This window comes from Lampetra fluviatilis, chromosome 45 (assembly GCF_964198595.1).
Source record: "Lampetra fluviatilis chromosome 45, kcLamFluv1.1, whole genome shotgun sequence".
NCBI lineage: Eukaryota > Metazoa > Chordata > Hyperoartia > Petromyzontiformes > Petromyzontidae > Lampetra > Lampetra fluviatilis.
In genome coordinates this window covers 2316479-2340291 of record NC_136319.1, presented here as the reverse complement: position 1 = coordinate 2340291, position 23813 = coordinate 2316479, and the positions used below count along the sequence as shown (strand labels likewise).

General features: G+C 47.2%; 1 long non-coding RNA gene and 1 pseudogene across 1 annotated transcript in view; both read left to right on the top strand.

The window, feature by feature from the left end:
* Nucleotides 1-23813, top strand: part of LOC144947519 (uncharacterized) — a 543474-nt gene that overhangs the window by 416495 nt on the left and 103166 nt on the right. The gene's annotated exons all lie outside the window — the stretch shown is intronic.
* Nucleotides 3698-23263, top strand: LOC144947414 (E3 ubiquitin-protein ligase TRIM11-like; annotated as a pseudogene).

Sequence of the window (23813 nt, the reverse complement as noted above, 5' to 3'; positions counted from 1 at the left end):
GAACTGCTGGTTGTTGCATTTAGTTACATCTTCTTCTCCCACACCTCTTATTAGCACGGTTGGCTAGGTACGGTGCCAAAAAAGTTCACACATAAACACGTCTTGTGGCATAATATAGATTAATATAGATTAATCTTTTTTACGATTTCTAAAAAAATGGCTCTTCTTGTTATTTTGGTTGCCCGGGTCTCTCGTGGCACAAAATGAGTTGGGGAGGTGCAACGACAAAAAACTTGCCCACATCCTTGAAAAAGAGCTTTTTAGCTTAGTGAAAACTAGTCAGGGAAGTAAAGTTCTGATTCGTATGATTCTGAAGTGTAAGTGAGAGAGTGGGCGAGTGGGAGGATGGGTGAATGAGTGGGCGAGTGGGAGGGTTGGTTAATGAGTGGGTGTTATAAGTGGGTGAGTGGATGAGTGAGTGGTTGAGTGAGTGGACAAGTGAACGTGTGATTGCATGACTGTGTGATTGGGACAGTCAGTGGGTATGTAATACTGGTAGGAACCACCCAGTTCCACCAGCCCACAAGGGATTACTGTGTCCGTCCATCATGCATCAAAAAATGGGAGGGGTCGGGCTGGGTGGAGAGGGGAGGATGGGGAGGGCCTGGGTGGGGAGGGTGGGGCTGGGTGGGGGGTGGGAGGGGTGGGGCTTGGTGGGGAGGGGCTGGTCACCCCGTGGTGTCCTCATAAAACTAAACGTTTAACCTTCTCACGCCGGCTTGTGCCCGCCCTCACAGTCGGCCATATTTGCGGAATACACCACGCCACCCTTGATCCTGGCCATTGACCGAGCAACCCAACGTTCCTACCAGCTCCCTCCGCAGGACCGTGTTTAAGGAATGCTTTTATGTTTTCTTCTGGCAAAGTTGCCCTTGAAAACAAATAACTTCTTAGGACAATGGGATCTACTCGGGAAAGTACACTTCTGGTTGTTTTGAAAAGCCTTGAGGAGTGGCTGTCAGGCTTTTTCAGCTGCCATGATGCCTGTCAATTGCACCATGCTGTACCTCAACATGCTCGAGGAGCAGCGTGGTGTGATGAGCTAAGACTGGACCACTTGAGGAGGGGGTGTAGTAAGATGGATTTTAAAGACGCGTGCACAATAGCCGTGCATGTGAATGTGAAACAACAACGCAGGTGAAATAAGTGGAGGGTGAGAGATGGCGACATTGCCAACAGTGGGTAATGGAGGCAGGTAGAGTTGATGATAGATTCACTCTGTAAGCAAAAGGCTCAAAGACACCAACTCTAAATATAAAGCAGGCGTCAGGTGAGCGAAATAAGATTTCCCAACCACCGTAGCACCCAATCCATTGATCTTTTTTTCTGTAATAAAGGACTTCGCCGACACACTGCTTGGACTCCATCTCTCTTAATTCCCGTTGACGCTCGCACTCCGCTGGTCCCGACAGCGGACCGGCTGCTGCTCGCGCGCGCGCCCCGCATGCGCTCTCCCGTCCGTCGCACCGCTCCTCCGCTCCCACACACCGCTGGCCTATGGTGTGCTCGAAGCTCCTCCAGCCACGTGGCTGATGGCGCAGAGCCCTTCCTGGATTGGCCCAGAGCCGAGCAGCGAAACCCCGCTTATGGTTGCATTACATGACCCCCCTCACCCCCCTGATGTAAAGGACCAGCCATCCCGGCTGAATCAGGACCAAACATAATGTGAGCGACAGCGACACCCCCAACAACCACAACAGACATAACTGAGAAGACAATAATAACGACCAATACAATCAATGAAAGGGAAGGGATCTGGAACGAGTGCGGGCCGCCGGCCCGTCCTTTACGAGAACCAGCGCCCTCGGAGACGGCAGTCTGTACGGGGTTGAAGGAGCGGCGGAACTGGAATCATCCGCCGCTGGTGGAGGCCCGTCCGTTGCAGGAACCCGCACATCAGAGAGACCCGAAATCGAGGCTCCTTCCAGCCGCAACCTCGGCGGGGGTTGAAGGGCAGCGGAAGCAGGTACTCCCATCGCCGTTGTAGGCCCACCTGGTGCAGAAATTCCTGTGTCCGGTAGGATCACCGTCGGCCCGTCTGACACGGGTCACCGTCCGACGTCAACGGCGCATCCTTAGGCGGGGACTCTGAACGAAGAGGTGGACTAGGTCGACCCCGGCAATTGCGTGCAAAGTGGCCGAGACGGACGCAGCGATAACACGCCATGTCGGCCCGCCGCCCAGCCCCCGCAGCGTCCTGGCGATCTATCGACGAGGGCACCGAGCGTGGCACCATTCCCCTCCGTGGGACCCACTGGCCCGCCGCCGCAGTGAGGTCACCAGGCCCCGCATCGTCCGGGATGAAGACGACCTTCGATGGCGTCCAACCAATGGGTTTCCCATCAATGGCCGGATCGCTCATCCAGGCAGCCATCTGCGCCCAACGGCGCAAGTTAAACTGCACATCGAGGCACTTGGCCACCAACCGGGAGGTTAGCTGCTCATGGCCGCACATGGGCAGTGGGATGCTTAGGTCCTTGGACAACTCCAACATCTTCCCCAGTATCAAGGGCTCCAACAAGTTGCGCTCGGTCTCGGGGTACGCGACCATGGCCAGCACAATCAAAGCACCACGGAAGGCCACAGGTGAATCCTCCGGTGCCCGTTGTCTTTGGACAAATCTACGGTGAGTGTCGTCTGGTGGCTCGTAATCCCGCAGTGTTGCAATCCCGCAGTGTTGCTTGCCACCGTCCCGTCCGCGCCTTCCGTGTCCGGGACCGCCACTTTTGAGTAAGGTCCGTGTCGTCATCCGAAGAAGGCGTTGGTTGAATATTTCTTTTTGAGATGTTTTGACATATCGAACCACTTCTGACTCCAATGTAATAAAGGACTTCGCCGACACACTGCTTGGTCTCCATTTCTTTTTATTCCCGTTGACGCTGACACTCCGCTGGTCCCGACAGCAGACCGGCTGCTGCTCGCGCACGCCGCTGGCCGTGTGCTCGAAGCTCCTCCAGCCACGTGGCTGATGGCGCGGATTCCTTCCGGCCACCCAACGTGGTCCAGCTTCGTGACTCCACCAACTGAACCGGAGCCCTTCCTGGATCCCACCTATATTCCCTTCACCACGTGATCCTGTCTCCTCCCTCTCACCACGCCCTTCACCGAACCTTCCAGATCCGACCTCCGCATAGCGCCTTGCTGGCTCCGCCCTTAGGTTCCGCCCCTGCTCACCTCGCATCTGATTGGACCGGAGGTGAGTGGCGGACCCTTCACATACGCCCACATACTGGGCCCTGCCCCCCAATACCCTGGGCCATATGATTGTCCCAGAGCCGAGCAGCGAAACCCCGCTTACCCTCGCATTACATTGCCATAAACACCAACTTGTGCGCTAAACTGTAGAATTAGTTTATATCTCGATACTCATCTCAGAAATAAGCCACAAGAGCTGAGCCTCGCCGATTTATATTAACAAAATTCAGTTCTTCAAATGATTTTATTTTTTAAAGATTGAATCCCTTTGATACATTTTATTAATTTCAATGTGTGTACTGTAGACGTGTTCACATTGAAGCTGGTGTTGGTGCACCAAGGGCGCAGGTTCACATTCCAGGCAGTTTCACTTGATGTAAATTCTGACAATGAAAATATTTAAAGTATTTTACTTCCTTCTTAACCATCGCTGTAAGAGAGAGGTCCTGGTTCGGCGTCTTTCTGAGCCACACAGCGAGCGATCCCAGCGATGCCATGGGTCATGGCGAGCGCGACTCCCAGTGAGAGTGTGGAAAGTGAGCTGCTCTGCTCCATCTGCCTGGACACGTTCGTCTGCCCCTGCACGCTGAGCTGCGGACACTCGTTCTGCTCTCAGTATGTGGGTTCATGTGCTCATGTCGTGGTTTAATCTTGATTCGTTTTTACCCCCCTGCCCCATATTCCCCGAGATTTCCCTTCAACTGGAGCTGGAGACGTGAGTTGTGAAAGTGGAAAACCCAAACCAAAATAACCCAACACTACACAACTTTGAGTCCAACAGAAACTTTCATTCATAACCCGTTTCTTCCTTTTGGTATTTAAAGGTTTCCTTTTAATTTGATCGGTTTTAATTTTGTAATAACTCACCCCCCCCCCCCTGGGATCTGCATTTGAAAGTAATAAGTACCGAGTGTGTAAACATAATGTGCTTGTAGCGGTCGTTTATTTTCTGATTAGAGTCTTGTCTTCAGTCCTTTGTTTCAATTCACTTTGAGAGATTTTTTTAAGAAAATGAAAAAAACTGCCTGACCTGAGAAAAACATTTTAATTTGGGGGAAAATCGACAGCAGAGTGAGTGGCACGCCAAGCAAAAGTGTCCCAATTCTTTTTCTTCTTTAAAGAAAACCTGTGGCGTCTGAAATATTTAGCAAAAACATTTTGCTAATCAGGACTATTTTTATCGAAATTGTGTAACATTCTGCCACAATTTTATTCTCACATTGCAATCCTCTATTAAAGAAAAAAAAATCAAGATGCCTGTAAAATAGTTTTGATATCAGGGACTCTAGAACCTCCGGTGAGGGTTCTCTTTGGCCAAACGCTGCGAAGGGGCTCCAACACCTCGAACTGGTTACCAGATTTCGATTTAAAGCTTTCGTGACTGCAGGGATTCATCTTCTTGGTTCTTTCGGTAAAGTCACGTAGTAGGGAAGTAATAAAATAATAAAAATAAAACATAATAAAATAATTCTCACGACGTTTCGGCCACAACGCAAGTAGCCGACCTCAGGTCAAAACCAGGTCTGTCACCTGAGGACGGCTACTTGCGTTGTGGCCGAAATGTCGTGAGAATTATTTTATTATGTTTTATTTTTATTATTTTATTACTTCCCTTCTACGTGACTTTACCGAAAGAACCAAGAAGATGGTTACCAGATGCCTGTCCAAATTCCTCACTCTGATCTACAAATCCCTTCATGGTCTTGCCCCACCATATCTTGCCACTCTTATAAAATTCTAAGTCATCTTCTCGCCCTGTATGTTCTCAATCTTAGCTCTCTCCCTCTCTCCTTGCGTGCTCTTTTTCTTTTCTTGCCCCCCTTGGTTGGAACAAACTTCCCCTCCACATTAAGCAGTTACTTTCTCTTACTAATTTATGCTCCTCATTCCAAACTCACTTATTGTTCCCGAGCTCACCTTACGACCCCTTCATCTCCCCGCCCCCCCCCCCCCCCCATAACCACTACCATTACTGTTCCCTCTTCATATTCTCATTATATGGCTATCACTCATTCCCCAATCAATCATTCCATTCATCATCATTTATTGCAATGAATTCCGTTCGTCCGTTAATTTCTAAATCCCTTGTCCTGGTGAGGGTCGTGGCGGCAGCATGTTGAAAATGGCTATCCAGAACTCCCTTTCCCTAGCGACAGATTCGAGCTCTTCCTGGGGAATTCCCAGGCATTCCCAGGCCAGCCGAGTGATAAAGTCCCACCAGCATGTCCTGGACCGGCCCTGGGCCGGCCCTGGGGTCTTCGCCCAGTGGGACGTGCCCAGTTGAGTTCCAGCAGAGGCTATTGGGGGCATCCTTGCCAGGTACCTGAACCACCCCAAATGGCTCTTCTCGATCTGGAGGAGCAGTGGCTCGATTATGCGCCTCTCCTGGATTACCGAACTCTTCACCCATTCTCGGAGAGTGACACCACCAACCTTGCGGAGATACCTCATTTCAGCCCCTTGTAACCACGATCTCATCTTTTCGGTCATTACTCAGAGTTCATGACCATAGGTGAGGGTGGGAATGTAGACTAACCTGTAAACCGAGAGCTTATTTCGAGAACTCATCTCTCGCTTTACTACCACAAAATGGTACAGTGCCAGCAAAACTTATCCGCAGGCTCATCTCCCACTACCACTTACCATCACTCGCGAAAGAGACCCCGAGGTACTTAAACTCCTCGACCAAGGGCAGCTGTTCCCCCCTCACCTGGAGAGAACAATCCACCGTCTCCCAGGAGTGACCTATGACCTCAGATTTGAAAGTGCTGATCCTCATCCCAGCCACTTCATACTCGGCATCAAATCATTCATGTGCACGCTGGAGATCACAGACTGACGTGGCAAGAAGGACCTTATCTGCAAAAAGCAGCAACGCCACCTCCATGCACCCATACTGGACACTCTCCTTACATCATCTGCGCCTTGATATCCTGTCCATGAAAGGCACAAACAGGAGTGGAGACAAGACGCACCCTTGGCGAACTCCAACACCCACAGTGAACGACGTTGATTTAACATCAAGATTACGAACACAGCTTTCACTCTTGGAATAGAGGGACAGAATCATACTTCCACAGCACCTCCCACATGATATTGTGGGGAACACAGTCATATGCTTTCTCCAAATTTACAAAGCAGAGGTCCACTGGAGAAGCATACTCTCACGACCCCTCAAATATCTGTGAGCGGGAAAAGAGCTGGTTCATTGTTTTACGACCATGACGGAATCCACATTGTTCCTCCTGAATCTGCGGCTCGATCATCAATTTTGCTTTCACAAAATTCCCACATTACAGATTTGCCAATTGCTTCCTCTCATCTATTTTATTCATATTTTCTCCACCATTAAATTCATCTGTTATACCATTGTTAATTCATTTTAAAACACATTGATTAAGGCGCTATACAAGTTCCATTAAGATTTGATAGATGTTCGGGATCCATCGTTGAGTCTGAGAAAATGTTGCAGCCGACTTCAAACGAGCTCAAAACTGTGTGTGATCAACACACACTCGGACTCGTATAAGACTGTGATTATTGGTTCAGATTTACAACTGCCTTAGAAACACACAGCTATAGGATTGTTGTCCGGCTTGTGCCCACGACTTGAAAGACAAAATAGGGTTGCGAGCAGACGAGGTTCTTGTCCTTGCCACCAAATCCATCCACTGCCTGAATAGCCACATGAAAAAAAGCAGACATTATCATTTTCCCAAGCTCTGTTACCCTATACCTTGATGTTTGGCCAACGCCATTAGTGTCTCTAAAACTAGCTATTTTTCAGACGCGACCTGACCATCACAAATGATAGCTCAATGAAGTGGCTTATCAAGGGGAAATTTATATTAGCAGCCAAATACTCTAAATACATGTTTCTAAATGTGGAGGGAAAACCGAACAGGGAGATTACGCAACTCCAAAATATACAGGCGTCAGGGTCGGGATTGAACGCACGACCTCCTGCGTACCAGGCGAGGTAGTTAACATCTCGCCACAGTGTGAGGGAAACCAACGTGTGTGAGTAGTCAGGTTTGGGCGACAACAATCCCTGTACAAATGCTACTTTTTCACTTGGTGTACTACCATTATGCCCTGGCGAGCCAGCAGGTCGCCATCTCAATGCCCGCAGGTAATAACGTTTTGAGTTTGTGATCCACCAACCCTTGCCTCCAGCCTGCTCGCTCCACTCCAATAACTCAGTGCTCCCAGCATCGGCTGTTGACTCATTTCAGTGTTCGTCAATGGGTCTCTATTAGTCTATGGGTTCCTCTGAGTCGGTCGTAGAGACTCCTTCTGTTCTGTGGGTCTGTGTACGTGTGGGTCTGTACGTCAGTCTATGTTGGTGGCCATTCTCGTAGCCTCTATACCCACAATATCTGGAACTATTCAGGCAACTTCACCTGTCCCCTGCCTAATATATTGTTAGAACCCCCCTCATCAACTCTGCCTCGGTAACCCCCTTGATTTATATCTGATCGTCAATAGGTGCGTACGTGAATAGGTATTCAAAGTTTAACCTGCCGAGAATTGGAGCGAACAGAATGAGTCTCATCTGCAAGCTGAAACTGGTGCAGGAGTCTGCCAGTAGCAGGCAATGATTGCAGCTGCTGTGTGCAATCACAATTTAGATGGTGAGATGTTAACTCCCTTGCCTGGTATGCACGTCGTGATTTTTATTTTATTTTTATTTTATTTTTTTACCTACGTGACTTTACCGAAAAAAACCAAGAATATGGTATGCACGAGGTCGTGGGTTCGATCCCGACTCTTACGCCTGTATATTTGGTGTCTGATCGTGTGGATTTTTCTCTGGATTCCTCCGGTTTTTCGCTCCATATTTAGAATCAACAAATGCTCAGAGAAATTGGCTGCTGTAAATTTCCACATTATAAGCCTTCGTTGTGCTATCATATGTGATAGCCAGGTTGCGTCATAAAAATAGCAATTTTCTCCGTGGCTCTTACGTGATAAAATAAAAATAGGAAATAATTTGCGGTGTCATTTTTGGAATTTGAAAAAGTGACACGCACGAGGGTGATGAATGTCGACTGTGCAGTAGACAGAGCAGTGACGGTGACAGCACCCGAAGTCGTGGAACCTCGGAAACGAATTGGCAAGCACTGCCGCAAGGCCGCCTCGCTGTCCCAATACATGGGTCAATCGATCTTTATCCTACTTGGCAATATCGCCCTCACTGAAGTAGACATCAGTGCACGTTACAGCAGGACGGAGACAGTACTGAGGGTATAGAACAACAAGAATGAAAAGAAAATCCCATCACGACCTCAGCGGCTTACTCGGAATGGTAAAAATAAAGTGCAACCATACGCAATTAATATATAACGTCAAAAATATATACTTCGTAAATCAAATGAATAATAAATAGTTAAACCGTTTAAAAACAATAACATTGGTATGCCAGTGGTGAACTAGTTCTCTTTGTTTGAACTATATTTGCTCCCATCGCGTATTTATGTGATCCTTAACGGATGTTATTTGATTTGCCACAAGCTGAGCCGACTTGTTTTTGCCCCATATGTAAGTTAACCACCATTTTCAAAGCATTGAGTGTGGTAAAATATTCCAATATTTCACCTAGGAAATGTCCCTTATTAGCAGTAGAGGGTGCCCAAGGTGCCGATTGACGCATGGCAAAAAAAAGAATGAGCATCATGGAGATTGAAGAAAATGCCTTCAAAATACAACCCATCAACCTGATTGCAAAAAAACACCCCCATACAGAAACACAAGGTCTCGCCAGTTCTGGCACTCGTGCAAGCCATGCACAACGCACCCCACTCGCTGTCAACCGAGCACAATATTCATCCGGTTCAGTCAGTAAGCCACCAGAGCTTTGCACTTTTAAATAATCTAAATTGACAAATACATTTCTGTAGATCTGCTTCTTGTTGTGTTTAGTTTGTCTTTTTATACAACTCCGATTTGGATGGTTGGCTACGTACCACGTGAAAGAAGTTAAACACATACATATATAGACAAGTCTCATATTTCCATCTATTGTAGCAGCTCTTTAAATTTTGAGATTTTTTTTACCGAATTCGACAAAATTGCCCTTCTTGTTATGTTGGTTGCTAAGGTCTCTCGTGGTGGGCAGAGATGGGGGATTGTCACCAGGTGGGAATGTGAATAAGTATTCAAAGTTTAACCTGCCGATAACTGAAAAAACCAGAATGAGTCTCATCTGCAAGATTAAACTGGTGCAGGAGTCTGCCAGTAACGGGCGATGATTGCAGCTGCTGTGTGCAATCACAATTTAGATCAAATCTCACCGTGGTGGTGAGATGTTAACTCCCTTGCCTGGTAGGTACGCGGTCGTGGGTTCGATCCCGACTCTGATGCCTATATATGTGGTGTTTGCATGTTCTCTCTCTCCCTTTGATCTTGTGGATTTCTCTCTGGACTCCTCCGGCTTTTCGATCCATATTCAGAATCAACAAATGCTCAGAGTATTTGGCTGCTGTACATTTCCACATTATAATAAGCCACTTCGTTGAGCTATCGTATGTGATAGCCAGTTTGCTTCTGAAAAACAGATACATAGTTCAATGAGCCTTGTCTTGTAAAATACAAAACAAAGAATTATAGATTTGAAGCTTTCGTGACTGAAAGGATTCATACTCTTAGGTTTTTCGGTAAAGTCACGTAGGTAAAAAATCAAAATAAACAATAAAAATAATAGAAATAATAATACAAAAAAAATCACGACGTTTCGGAGGCAACACAAGTCTCTGTCATCAAGTGGGACCGTCACAGCTAAATTTACTGTATCAAGTGTACCTCTACCTAAACAGGTGTTGGCTGACAATCCAAATACAAAAAAAGCAGTACTGTTCAACGCTGGGGATGTCAACACTCGGTAAAGTAGAATAGTACCTGTCAAATAAGATGGTACAAATATGTGTAGTTAAATATTTGTTAGATGGTTAATAACATCTTTCCAATGATTGCTCAGTTTGTACCCATCATCACGGTTGAAGTTATGTCTGTGTTTGTATATCTGGATGGCTTCGTGGTAGCCAGAAGTATCTTGGTGTCAGAAAAGACAATATCATGAGAGCCCACAGCGTTGTAGCAATGATCGGCAACGGTGGCAACGTGATAGTTTTGATCGGAGTTTCAAGTGGTTGTTTCTGTATGGTGGGAGAAACAACTTGGCGAATAGTGCGGTCAGAGTATCCGTTCATCTTTAGGGCCCGATGTACATGTTTTAATTCACTGGCCAGGTGGTATTGGTCAGATATGCCATGAGCTCCGTGGTATATTGGTTTGGTGAGATAATTATTTTGAGCTGGGTGGTGGTGGGAATCAGGTTTCAAGTAGGAATCTGTGTGGGTGGTTTTCCTGTAGACAGAATGTCCCAAGGATCCATCAAGTCTCTTCTCAAACAGAACATCTAAGAATGGTAGTTTGCAATCTTTCTCCACTTCCATGGTGAATCTGATGGATGGGTGTCTGGAATTGATGAGGTCCAGGAAATGGTTCAATGCTGAGTGGCCATGTGGCCAAATGAAGAAAGTGTCATCCACATACCTCTTCACCGATTTATATTAACAACACTATTTTTTTAAATGAATATATTTGTTAAAATAATAGATTCCTTTGATACATTTTGTTCGTGTCAAGGTGTGTATTGTAACCATGTTAACCTTGAAGCTGCTGTTTGTGTTCCAAGGACATAGGTTCACATTCCAGGCAGTATCTCGGGATGTCAGTTACGACAATGAAAAAAATTAAAGAATTTTACTTCCTTCTTCACCGTCGCTATAAGAGAGAGGTCCTGGTCCAGCGTCTCTCTGAGCCACACAGCAATTGAACTCAGCGACACCCATGAGTCATGGCGAGCGCGACTCCCAGTGAGAGTGTGGATAGTGAGCTACGCTGGTCCATCTGCCTGGGCACGTACGACTACCCCTCCACACTTACCTGCGGACACTCGTTTTGCCTCCGGTGCCTGGAGGACGCCTGGAAAATGGAGAGCAGCTTCAGCTGCCCGCAGTGCCGAGCGACCTTCCCTGTGTAACCCCAGCTGAGAAGGAACGTGGCCCTCGCCAACCTGGTGGAGCAGCTCAAAGTTGTAGACCGGATGGCTACGGCCATCTTGTGTGACATCTGCGGTGATGGTCACATTCCTGCAGTGAAGACCTGCCTGAGATGCGAGATCTCCTACTGTTTTTCTCACTTTAGGCCTCACCTGGAGAATCCCAGGATGAGAGACCACGCGGTGGTGGATCCTACTGCGAGTTTGGATCAGCTTAGATGTCCTGAGCACAGTGAGGAGCTGAAATTCTACTGCACAGTCGACAGCAACCTGGTCTGCTCAACTTGCACCACCGCAGGAGAACACACAGGACACAAGGTCTTGACGCTGAAGGATGAGCACGAGACACGGAAGGTGAGGCCCTCAGAGTGAGACACCGTAACACGATCTGACCAATTCTGTCACTCGGCTACGCAACATCTGATGAAAAAAAACTGAATTATGTGTTCATGCTCTCTCTTTTGAGTCTGCGTCTCTGCCTGTGTAGATAATCTTCGGGTTTCCATTTCAGGAAAGCGCCTCAGAATGTATTGAATCCTAGGCTTTCCTTAAACATAACCGCCACCTAAGAAACAATTCTATTAGATTTATCTTATAAAATCGACAGCTGTGGTCGCATGGGCCCATGTGTCCGAGTCGGTATGGACACCAAGCACGGCTCCCACCGGCTGCTGCTACAACGAGGCATCAGCTTTCCTCACTCTCCGTTCAACTCCTTTCAGTCGACATACAGAGGCAGCGTGGAGATGAGGGCCTTCACTGTGGAGGGGTCGGTGTGTAGGGAAGGGCGGTGTAAGGGGTGGCTCAGGGGCTAGAGTCTCCCCCTGGTGACGTCTCGTCTCTCACTACAGACGTGCATAGGGGAGGAGACGCGAGCAGTGGAGGAGAAGACGAGAAAGGCAGAGGAGTCCATGAAGCGGATGGAGTCCGCTCGCAAGAAGGCCCAGGTACCGTGTCCGGGCCTGGCTATTTGACTCCGTGACCTCCACCCAGTGTGGAAGTCGTGGAGGTCAAAATTAATTCAAACCAACTTCGTGCGGCTTCATAACTTTGATGCCTCCTAATTATGTTATTCTCTGTCGAACTCAATAATAACTTCAAGGGGGTTGCACATTTACTGCATTCGATAATCACTTTAGCGAGTCAGCCGTGAGGTCGGTTTACTCGGTATCACGTCTTCCACTCCTGTGGAAAAAAAACAAGTGTAGAGAGAGCAACGGATTGTCGGAGTAGAGCTGTGGTGCAGTTGTTGCGCTGTATGGGAGGTTGCGCACCGGCACGGATGCAGAGGCACGAACACCACACAGCTGCACCTCACGCCGTCCCTAATCACGTCACCAGAGTTTATTTAAACGACAACTATTTTTATTTTACCAGGTAAGGCCCCACTGAGCTATATAGCTTTTTCATAAGCGACCCTGGCTGTCACAAACAATAGCAGCTCAGCAAAGTCGCTGGCATCATCATCATCATCATGTGAAACTATAGTAGCAGACCCGTAGAGATATATAGCGACAAATACAGGTACAAAGAGACCCAAATAATTACCTAGAGACCCAAAGAGATACATTAGGATACATAGAGATATATGATGACCCATGGAGATACATAGGGACAAAAAGTTATATATATGGACACATAGAGATACATAGAGACCCAAATAGATTTATATAGACCCATAGAAATACATAGAGACCCATAGAGATACTTTGGGACAAATAATGATATATAGGGACACATAGAGATACATGGAGACCAATGGACCAAACTATTTTCATTTTCTTGACATAAAGCTTTCATGACTGCAGGAATTCTTATTCTTTGGTTCTTTCGGTAAAGTCACGTAGAAGGGAAATCAATAAAAGAATAAAAATAAAACAATAAAATTCTCAAGACGTTTCGATTGCAACACAAGCAATCATCATCTAGTGTGAAAACCACAGCAAGACAATTTTAATATCAAACAGTAAAATAATACAAATAAAAAGATAAAATGAAAATAAAGTGAGTAATAAACTCCTTTTAAATTTTTTTTTAAAAGAACGGTTATATTTTAAAGTGCACTAAAAAGTAAATAACTCGATTGGACAACGGAAAGTGGACGACATCTTGAGTACAAGAGACAGTGTTTTTGAGCTACCCAAATATATTATTAAATTAATAAGCCGTCCATACAAAATGTTAATTGCTTTAAAAGAGTCAATTAATTTTTTAATTGATGCGATTTTGATACACCCATGCATTCTCACCAGATCTGAGTACGTGTGCAAAATTTTGAATTGATTGGACAACGGGAAGTAGATTAAATTTTGATTGCAAGATTTGACCACGACAAACATAGGAGTCAAGTTAAGTAAAACCGTAAAAAAATAATAAAAAATATCACGACGTTTCGATCGCAACACAGGCAATCATCATTAGCTAAGGGCCCACTGTGTTATGTAGCTATTTTGCAAAAGGAACCTGAATATCACAAATGATAGCTCAATGAAATGGCTTATCAGATGGAAGTTGATAGCAGCCAGATAATCTAAATATGGTACTCTAAACGCTTGAACAAGGAGACACTCTTGGGCTCTGCGGGTTGTGCACAACAGATAAGGATTGCCTTGGATTATAAACCCGAGTCGGACATGTGGGAAAACCCGACCTAGATTACACTAATTCTGGATGTGGAGGAAAAGCCGGATAACTCGTAGAAAAATCCACACAGGCATCAGTCGTGGTCGAACCCACGTCCCCTGTACACCAGGCGAGCGCCCTCTAGGGGAGAAACAAGAAGAGAGTGGCACACCTCTTGCCCCCTTGGCATGGATCGACTCAGTCCCATGGGCGCCTCGTCACTCATGGGGCATGATTCACCACTAGGGGATATTATTTAATTATTTTACCAGGTAAGGCCCACTGAGATGTGTAGCTCTTTTTCAGAAGCAACCTGGCAATCACAAATTACAGATCAACCAAATTGCTGATATCATTATCACGTGGAAAAGTAGGGGCCCAAATCGATCCATACACATCCATATACATACTAGACCCATAGAGATACCTAGACACCATAGAGACACAAAGATATCCAGAGATATGTAGAGACCCCGAGAGAGGCCTAGAGACCCGTAGAGACCCATGGAGACCGATACAGACCATTAGAGAACAATAAAGACCAATAGACTAAACTTAATTTTTATTTTACCAGAAACGGCTCCACTGAGCTACGTAGTTCTTTTGTCAGAAGCGACCTGGCTATTACAAATGATTGCTCAATGAAGTGGAATTTGATAGCAGCCAAATACTCTAAACGCAACGTTGATCCTAAATGTGGAGACAAAAACAGGGGGACCCGGAGAAAAATCTATGCCACTACGGAAAGACCAAACTCCAAATATATAGGAGTCAGGGTCATGATCGAACCCCGACCTGCTGTATACCAGGCGAGAGAGTCAACATCTCCTCGCCACCGTGGCATCCACACGCCCACATGGTGTGCCTCTTGGCTCAGAAAGCCAACCGTCGTCCCCACATATCCGCAGGAATCGGTAGCCGGGATCAGGGGTCGCATCACGGGCAAGTTCACCCACCTTAAAAAGGCTCTGGACGAGAAGGAGAGGGAGGCTCTACGTCGCGTGGCCGTGAAGGAGCGCGAGCTGCTGTCCCGGATCGAGGAGGACATCGCTCGTCACAAGAGGGAAATCGGCCAGCTCCAGGCGGTGGCCGCTCGCCTGCGCGCTCTGCAGCACGAGAGGGACTCGCTCGCCTTCCTGCAGGTGGGGAGCGCCTCTGTGGAGACACCGTTTGGGTGTCCAGAACAACAGAGCGGGAGGTGGCAGAGGGGCTCGTGGTCCAAGGGCAGATATTTCACTCATGATCTCTCTCTCTTCCACAGGGGCACTTGGAGGTGATGCGCAGGTACAGATCCGTGACGTCTCACGGTTAAACACTCACAACAGGATGTTAGACATACAGGCTGTCTGTGAGACACTGACAGTGTGAGACACTGGCTGTGTAAGACGCGAACTGTGGGAGACACTGACTCTTAATTTTGGAGCTTTCGTGACTGCAGGAATTATTCTTTGGTTCTTTCGGTAAAGTCACGTATAAAGATAAAATAATAAATTAAATATATATATATTAAATATATATATAAAATAATAAATTCAAGAATTATTATTTAATCTTTATACGTGACTTTACCGAAAGAACCAAAGAATGAGACACTGACTGTTTGTGATGCTGTTTGTGGTTGTCCCAGGAGAGAGATCCAAAAGGAATCTGCACCCCCACCTCCCACTTTACTGGACGTCACCACGATCCTCTCCCTTGAAAGAGTCGTGAACAGATTCTTGCATTTCGCTTGTGAGTTCCTCAGTTTCTGCCACGTGCCCCGCTGTGTTGCACTGAACTTCTGTGCTCCCCACCTTCATCAACTTTTCATTTTATTTTACCATGGAAGGAAACCTCTGAACCATGTCGCTCTACGAAGTGGCTCATCACGTGGATATTTAAAACAGCAGCCAAATCCTCTGATTGCAAATTGATTCTAAATGTGGAAGGAAAAACGCGAGGAACTAGGGAAAAATCCACGCCACCACGGGGAGAGAGACGCAGACTCTGGAAGAGAGCAGCATGGATCAGTGGGCTCTACCTGGTGACATAAAATTAGTTTAACAGTTTCAATATTCTACTAAACCATACTGCTGGTTACTGGGGCAAGTGCTGTTAGCGAGTAGCAGCACCTGTGAAGGCCGGCACGGCACACGAAGGGGTGGGTGGCCAGCACCACGCCCGGCCGCCTTTGTCTCCCTCGTGCCGATTTTTTACACATCACACCAGCAGAGCGCAGAGCAGCGTGAACCATTGTTGTACTGTACCTCTACGCTTCTACGTTCACGATCCCTCCATCGCCAACCCTCACTGACTAGAGCTGTGAAATATGGTCAAATAACCCCCCCCCCCCAGGACGTGTATGGCGCGGGGAGGTGCTCACCCAGCAGTGGAATGACACATAATGTCTGTGTGTGGATATGAGAGTGTGCGAGGCAGTGACACACAATGTGTGTGTGTGTGTGGATGTGAGAGTGTGCGAGGCTGTGACACACAATGTCTGTGTGTGGATGTGAGAGTGTGCGAGGCAGTGACACACAATGTCTCTGCGTCGGTGTGAGAGTGTGCGAGGCTGTGAAACACAATGTCTGTGTGTGGGTGTGAGAGTGTGCGAGGCTGTGGCACACAACGTCTCTGTATGGGTGTGACAGTGTGCGAGGCTGTGACACACAATGTCTGTGCGTGGGTGTGTGAGTGTGCGAGGCTGTGACACAATGTCTGTGCGTTGGTGTGAGAGTGTGCGAGGCTGTGACACACAATATCTGTGTGTGGATGTCGGAGTGTGCGAGGCTGTGGTGGCTGTGGTACAGGCGTCGTGTTTGTAGAGAGTCGCTGTGAGAGTGGCGTTCACATCGTGGTGCTGGCATCATCACCACTGGTCACTACCACTGCATACCAAGGCCGTAATTATAATATATATTAGGGGACACACATCCCCCCCAATATTCAAATATGCTCAAAATGCCCCCCCCCAATATATTGCTATCAAAAATATTAAAACATAATTATTATTATGCTATGAAATAAAACGATCAATTTGCTAAACCTTGGCCACAATATCTGGACTTGTCTTCATATAAATCAATGCATAGATTTATGTAAATTTGATTGTGGTTATGGTTGTACTTTATTAATCCCTAATCTCTGCCATTACATACAATGAAACAAGAAAAGGTAAAACAAAAGAAAAACAGAGCAATGTAGTACAATACACTATTAGACATTGTCGTGAAAAATAAGTAAAAAGTCCATCCCCTCTGCTAGTGAATTTTTTTAATTTTAGGCAGGAAAAATTTAGATTTTTTTTTCTGGGGAGGGGGGGGGGAACCCCTGGAAGATTTTGTCCCCCCAATATTGACTCCATGGCTACGGCCTTGCTGCACACAGGCCCATGGTACTGTTAGCGTAGTGCTTTTATTAGTTATCATTCACTGTTTATGATTAACGAGTGATTATGAGTGTGTGTATACAGATACTAGCGAATCTAGTATATGTACACATACTAACGAATAATAGTTTGTGTACACGAATATTAACTAATATTAGTATGTGTACAGTAATACTAACTAATATTAGTATGTGTACACTAATACTAACTAATATTAGTGCGGGCGTCGTCGCTGTGCTCACCACAGATGGACGCTCACCGACTCTGGACACAAACTCAGCCAACGATCACCTCCAGATTTCCTCGGACCTCAGGACGATGACGTGGAGCGCTGTCCCCCAGGGTCGTCACCATCACCCACACCGCTTTGAGCGGTGGCCACAAGCCCTGTGCTCTGAGAGCTTCTCGTCGGGTCAGCACTACTGGGAGGTGGACGTGGGGAATGCGAGGCGGTGTCTGGTTGGAGTCGCGTACGGGACGATCCCACGGAGAGGGGATGGTGCTGAGTGCGGCCTGGGAGAGAGTGACGTCTCTTGGTGTCTACAGAAAGATGGCGATAACTTCTCAGTGGAGCATGGAGGGGTAGAGACCTCACTGTCGGTGCCGGAGCCTCCGTGGAGAGTCGGAGTCCATCTTGACCGGGACGCGGGGCTGCTGTCGTTTTACAGCACCGACTCCATGGCGCCGTTGTACTCGTTTAATACATCTTTCACTCAGCCCCTACACCCTGGGCTGGCGGTGGGGTGGTGGGGTGGTTTTGGTGAGTCAGTGAAGATTGTGGATCTGAGTGGTGCGCCCTGAAAGAGGTGAACGTGAACAGAGCAGAGGGCAGACGCCACCACGACGCACGGCGCTCGCCACCCTCGTCACCGCCACGCGCATTGCCACGGCCGTGACTCGCTGGCAGCTGTCGGTGGCTCGAGGCTAAGTGGCTCTACATAACAACGGGGGGGCTGAGCGTAAATAATCCTCACAATCTTCATTGAGGGGGGGGTGATAAAATAAGTACCGCTCTGTGTGTTTGAAGCCAGCGTGGATATAGTCACCCTGCCAGAGGAGTGTGACTGTAGTGTAGGGGTGCAGTGATTAGCAATGGTGAACTGGGATGTATTTATACACTGGTGGTGTCATGGGTTGTGGGAGAGACACAATAACAATAATATTGATTTAAAAAAGTATAAATGTACGCGTACGACAGTGGCATTGTAACGCTTGTATCGTCGATTTTAAAATAAAAATACAGAACACAACAACAACAATGTTGTGTACAGCGTCATTCGTGCTCACTGCATCCCACAACGTTGTTCATTAATTAAACACGAGGACCAAATCCTCTACACAGCCACTGCCAAGCAAATTAAATCTACAAATTAATAAACAAATAAAGAGACGGCACAAAACACAAAAGGCGCCAAGAATGTCCGAGCTAATAGGGTTTTATCCTTATTTCTGGCAACAAAACTGACACCTTTTGCAAGGAATCATGCATACATTAACCACAATACTTGCAGTCAAATGCAAACAAAAACAATACTCTGATAAATTTCGATTTAAAGCTTTTGTGACTGCAGGGATTCATCTTCTTGGTTCTTTCGGTAAAGTCACGTAGAATGGAAATAATAAAATAATAAAAATAAAACATAATAAAATAATTCTCACGATGTTTTGGCCACAACGCAAGCAGCCGTCCTCAGGTGGAGAACAGGTCTGTCGAGAAGACAGTCTGAATGACACGCCCCAGGCTTGGAGCGACTATTTAAGCTGGGATGGAGGGGCGAAGAGCGCCTTGACAAAATAATTTGCATATCAAGAGGAATTTAGCATATTTATGGGAAATGCAGATATGCGATTAGTACTACTTGTGAAATGCGTAGGAGGTTTGGCGAGGGGTTTAAAGTCATTATGCCCGTGCATTATGCAGGATTAGCAGCATCAAAGGGAGGGGGATAGGGGTAACATTAATAAAGGGAAGGAATGTTAATAGTATGTAGCTGCAGTAACTAAACCACCACGTAAACAACTAAAGTATAAACTACATAACTATCATCAGTATACTAAATATACTCTCCAATAAGCTGAGCTCCTAACAGTAAGTAATACATTACAATTCTATGTCGCAAAAAATATAATATGCTTCCAGATAAACTTTATTCTCTCACATCACACGAGTCTACACCGTACTAAATACTGCCATAGACAAACCCAACATGAAATTGTATACTGTATTGTATAGGGTGGTGTATAGCAATACAGTATATCATTTAATGTTGGGTTTGTCTATGGCAGTATATAGTACGGTGTAGACTCGTGTGATGTAAGAGAATAAAGTTTAGCTGGAAGCATATTATATATTTTGCGACATAGAATTGTAATGTATTACTTACTGTTAGGAGCTCAGCTTATTGGAGAGTATATTTAGTATACTGATGATACTATGTAGTTTATACTTTAGTTGTTTACGTGGTGGTTTAGTTACTGCAGCTGCATACTATTAACATTCCTTCCCTTTATTAATGTTACCCCTATCCCCTCCCTTTGATGCTGCTAATCCTGCATAATGCACGGGCATAATGACTTTAAACCCCTCGCCAAACCTCCTACGCATTTCACAAGTAGTACTAATTGCATATCTGCATTTCCCATAAATATGCTAAATTCCTCTTGATATGCAAATTATTTTGTCAAGGCGCTCTTCGCCCCTCCACCCCAGCTTAAATAGTCGCTCCAAGCCTGGGGCGTGTCATTCTGACTCTATCTTATTGACAGACCTGAGGACGGCTGCTTGCGTTGTGGCCGAAACGTCGTGATAATTATTTTATTATGTTTTATTTTTATTATTTTATTATTTCCATTCTACGTGACTTTGCCGAAAGAACCAGGAAGTATACTCTGATCATTTATGCATTGTCTTTGAAACTGATTGGTCCACACCAGAGACAGCTTTATTTAGAGCCTAGTCTCATATGGTGTTTGACCAGATGACGCCAAAAGGCTCACAGTTCAAAGACAACGCACTTCCAGAGCAATGAGAGCTCGGAGTGAGCAGCTACATCATGGGATCTCCTTTGCCAGTACCAAAATATACTAATAGGGGTTTTCCCTTTTTTTCTTGCAACAAAACTGACACCTTTTGCAAGGAATCATGCATACTTTAACCACAATACTTGCAGTCAAATGCAAAAAAAAACAATACTTTGCTAATTTATGCACTGTGTTTGAAACTGATTGGTCCACACAAGAGACAGCTTAAATTATCAGAGTATTGTTTTTTGCTTGCATTTGACTGCAAGTATTGTGGTTAATGTAAGCATGATTCCTTGCATAAGGTGTCAGTTTTGTTGCCAGAAAAAAGGGGAACACGTTCCTTCGGAGTGGGCAGGTATGAACTTGGTTTGACAGCGCATTCGTGCGATCGTGGTGCTGAGCCTGCTGAAGCGCTCTCTGAAATACAAATCGAGGGCGACAGACAGACAAATAATCCCTGGTGGACAGTGTGGAACTGTTGTTCCTACCTGTATATGTTAATTCTTATCAACAACAACTTTGATTGGAGTGCTGTTCATTGCTGACCCGATGACATGTTAGACTTCTGGATCTGTGCTCAGCAACCATAGCGAATAAAAACAAGCAGCCGTCTTGTGCAGGCCACGCATATTCCTTTGAGTAAAATTGGCCACTGGCAAAATGTCACTTCGTGGAGATGCCAGTGATTGAACCCACGGCCTCACACATGCGAAGCGTGCACTCTACCACTGAGCCACATCCCCATTCTGGTTCTACCTGGGCGCAGTTCCACCTCGGTACTGGGTGAAACTTCGTCATCAGCTTCTTCCTTTCCCTCGTCACCACACTCACTCTCCTGTTGGCCCTGGGACCTGTCCACATCGAGTCTGCACAGAGCCCAAGCAAAACGTATTTCTTTGAAACAAAAATAAATAACAAGAATACATGTGGATGGATTCTATAATGCTTTCCTAATTTATTTATTCTTGGAATTATTTAATTCGGAAATAAAAAAAAAGTGTTTTGGATTCTTTTAAGCATTTGTTTTCATCTCCAAATGTTTAAGTAAACGATTTGATCACTGTGTGCATCGCCAGTTATACAAATAGCAAGTTCCTGAAATCAACACAAATTCATCCGAAGGTATCGTTTATATAGGGTAATATTTACGAGAGTTAATGTGCACCCCTATTACCGGGACATTGACACAGCCAATTGATTTTGGAATTCAACCTTTGTTGGAAAATGAATTAAATAAAAGCTTCCGACATGGAGATGCCGGGGATTAAACCAAGGACTTCACATATGCAAAGCATGCGCTCTGAGCTACATCCACGCCAGCAGCCAGCCAGGGAGCCAGCCCCCTTAACTATCGGCCCCTCCCCTTACCCCCCCTCCCTTAGGCCCCTCCCATGACCCCCCCTCCCTTAGGCCCCTCCCCTGACCTCCCCCTCCCTTAGGCCCCTCCCCTGACCCCCCCCTTCCCTTAGGCCCATCCTCTGACCCCCCCTCTCAGGCCCCTCCTCTGACCCCCCCCCTCAGGCCCCTCTACGGACTCCCACCTTCCTTAGGCCCCTCCCCTGACCCTCCTCCCTTAGCCACCTCTCCTCTCTGTACCCGGCAGTAGGTCTCCACCAATCAAAGAGCTGTTAATATTATTTATTTATTTATGCACGACAGACAGTCAGACAGATAGACAAAAACTCCCTGGTGGGCAGTGTGGACATTGTTCCTACCTGTAAAAACCCTATTAGTATATTTTGGTACTGGCAAAGGAGGTCCCATGAAATGTTCGAGCTGTTCAAGTTATCTGCTACTGCGTCATGGACGTGGTGACGTCACCACGCACGCTCCCCCAACGTGGTGACGTCACCACGCACGCCCACCAACGTGGTGACGTCACCGCGCACGCTCCCCCAACGTGGTGACGTCAACATGCACGCTGCCCCAACGCAGTGACGTCACCACGTCACCCCTCCCTCCAACCATCGATAGCCAAGCCCGCCCCTCACCACTTCACCATCTGTGATGAAAAAGAGCTTGACAGAGGAATACTCTTAGTTTTTTCGGTATAGTCACGTAGGTAAAAAATGAAATTAAAATTAATAAAAATAAAATAATAAAATTCACGACGTTTCGGAGGCAACACAAGTCTCCGTCATCAGGTGGGACCGTCACAGCCAGATTTGCTGTACTAAGTGAGGCAGGGATTCCAAGATGCAAGTTCTTAAATACAAGTTAAGAGGGAAGGGGGGGCTTATCAGAATGTGGTACCCAATGAATGGAACGTATTGGGAGGTGGCGGGGCAGGGCTAAAAGAGGTGTGCGTAGGCGTCTCTGAACGGGGGTCAGGGGTCGGAGGGCGAATGATGCTGCTCGCACCCACGCGGCCTCCGTGAGCGGGCGAGAACGCTAGTTTAAAGGGACGGCGAAACAGGCGTTTATGGTGGGTGTGAGCCCTCACACCGCACAAGTCCCCGCGGCGATAGACGGAGCGTGTACCCGTGGATGCACCGACCCCCCACGCTACGAGCGCACACACCTACACACAGCACCATGTGCTTTCACCCACTCGGCGACTGCGTTTTACTTTTGGGTCCGTATTGATCGGCGAGGTAGGTCTACGTGATCGTCCCAGGGTCTATACCCGATTTATCTGATGGATAGGTTATAGGCGGTTCTGGATCCTCTAGTCTCTATCCCAATACTCCCATTGCGCTTACTCACGGTTAGGTGCCCACGGCGTTCCGCTGATCTCGTCCTCACTGCGCACCTCTACGCGTCACACGGACGTCCGAGCGGCTGGGCTGGAGAGCGTCCCGTGGGCTGACTTCGGAGCAAGAGAGCGTCTCCCTGTTTGCGTTCTCCTTTGATCAGTAATCTACATCAAAGGCTTCCGACACGGGGTCCTCTCGGCCAATCAGGTCGCCCCGCTCGTTAATCCGCAGTCCAAAGTTTGCCGGCTGGCCGTGGCGCTGGCGGTGGCCCCCGGGCGCCTTTGTTATGTCAATTAGCTGCGGCTTGTCGCAACAAGCTTCGCCGCGTGTTGCAGCGCGCCACGGCACTGGCCGTGGCCCCTGGGCACTTTTGTTAAGTCAATTAGCTGCGGCTTGTCGCAACAAGGTTCGCTGCGTGTTGCGGCGCGCTGGTGGTTGCCGAGCGCACCGCCACACCACTCAGTCGCCCCCCCCCCCTCTCTGGCTTCCCCTTAGTTCGTGGTTGTGGTCTCTGCCTGCCTCGCCGATGCGTGTGTGTAGGGGGGGGGGTGCGTTTCAACCGCGGTAGCTGGGCAGCCCCCCACCATGACCATGCAATCTTAACGCCGGTCACAGTGTTGCGGTGCGAATTAGCATCGGGGGAGGTCGTCCAATTCCCTGGCCGCAGGAAACCGTGAAGATTATCCCTACGAGGGCTTTCGGGTGAAAACCTGCCAGCCAGGGGACCTCCCCTCGGAGCTCTATGGGGGGGGGGGGATTGTGTGAGGGTGTGTTTATGTGGGGAGTGGTGAACGGGAAGCGGGGTCGGCACCGTTGCTTGGTGGGACGAGGTCGTAGATGGGGCACC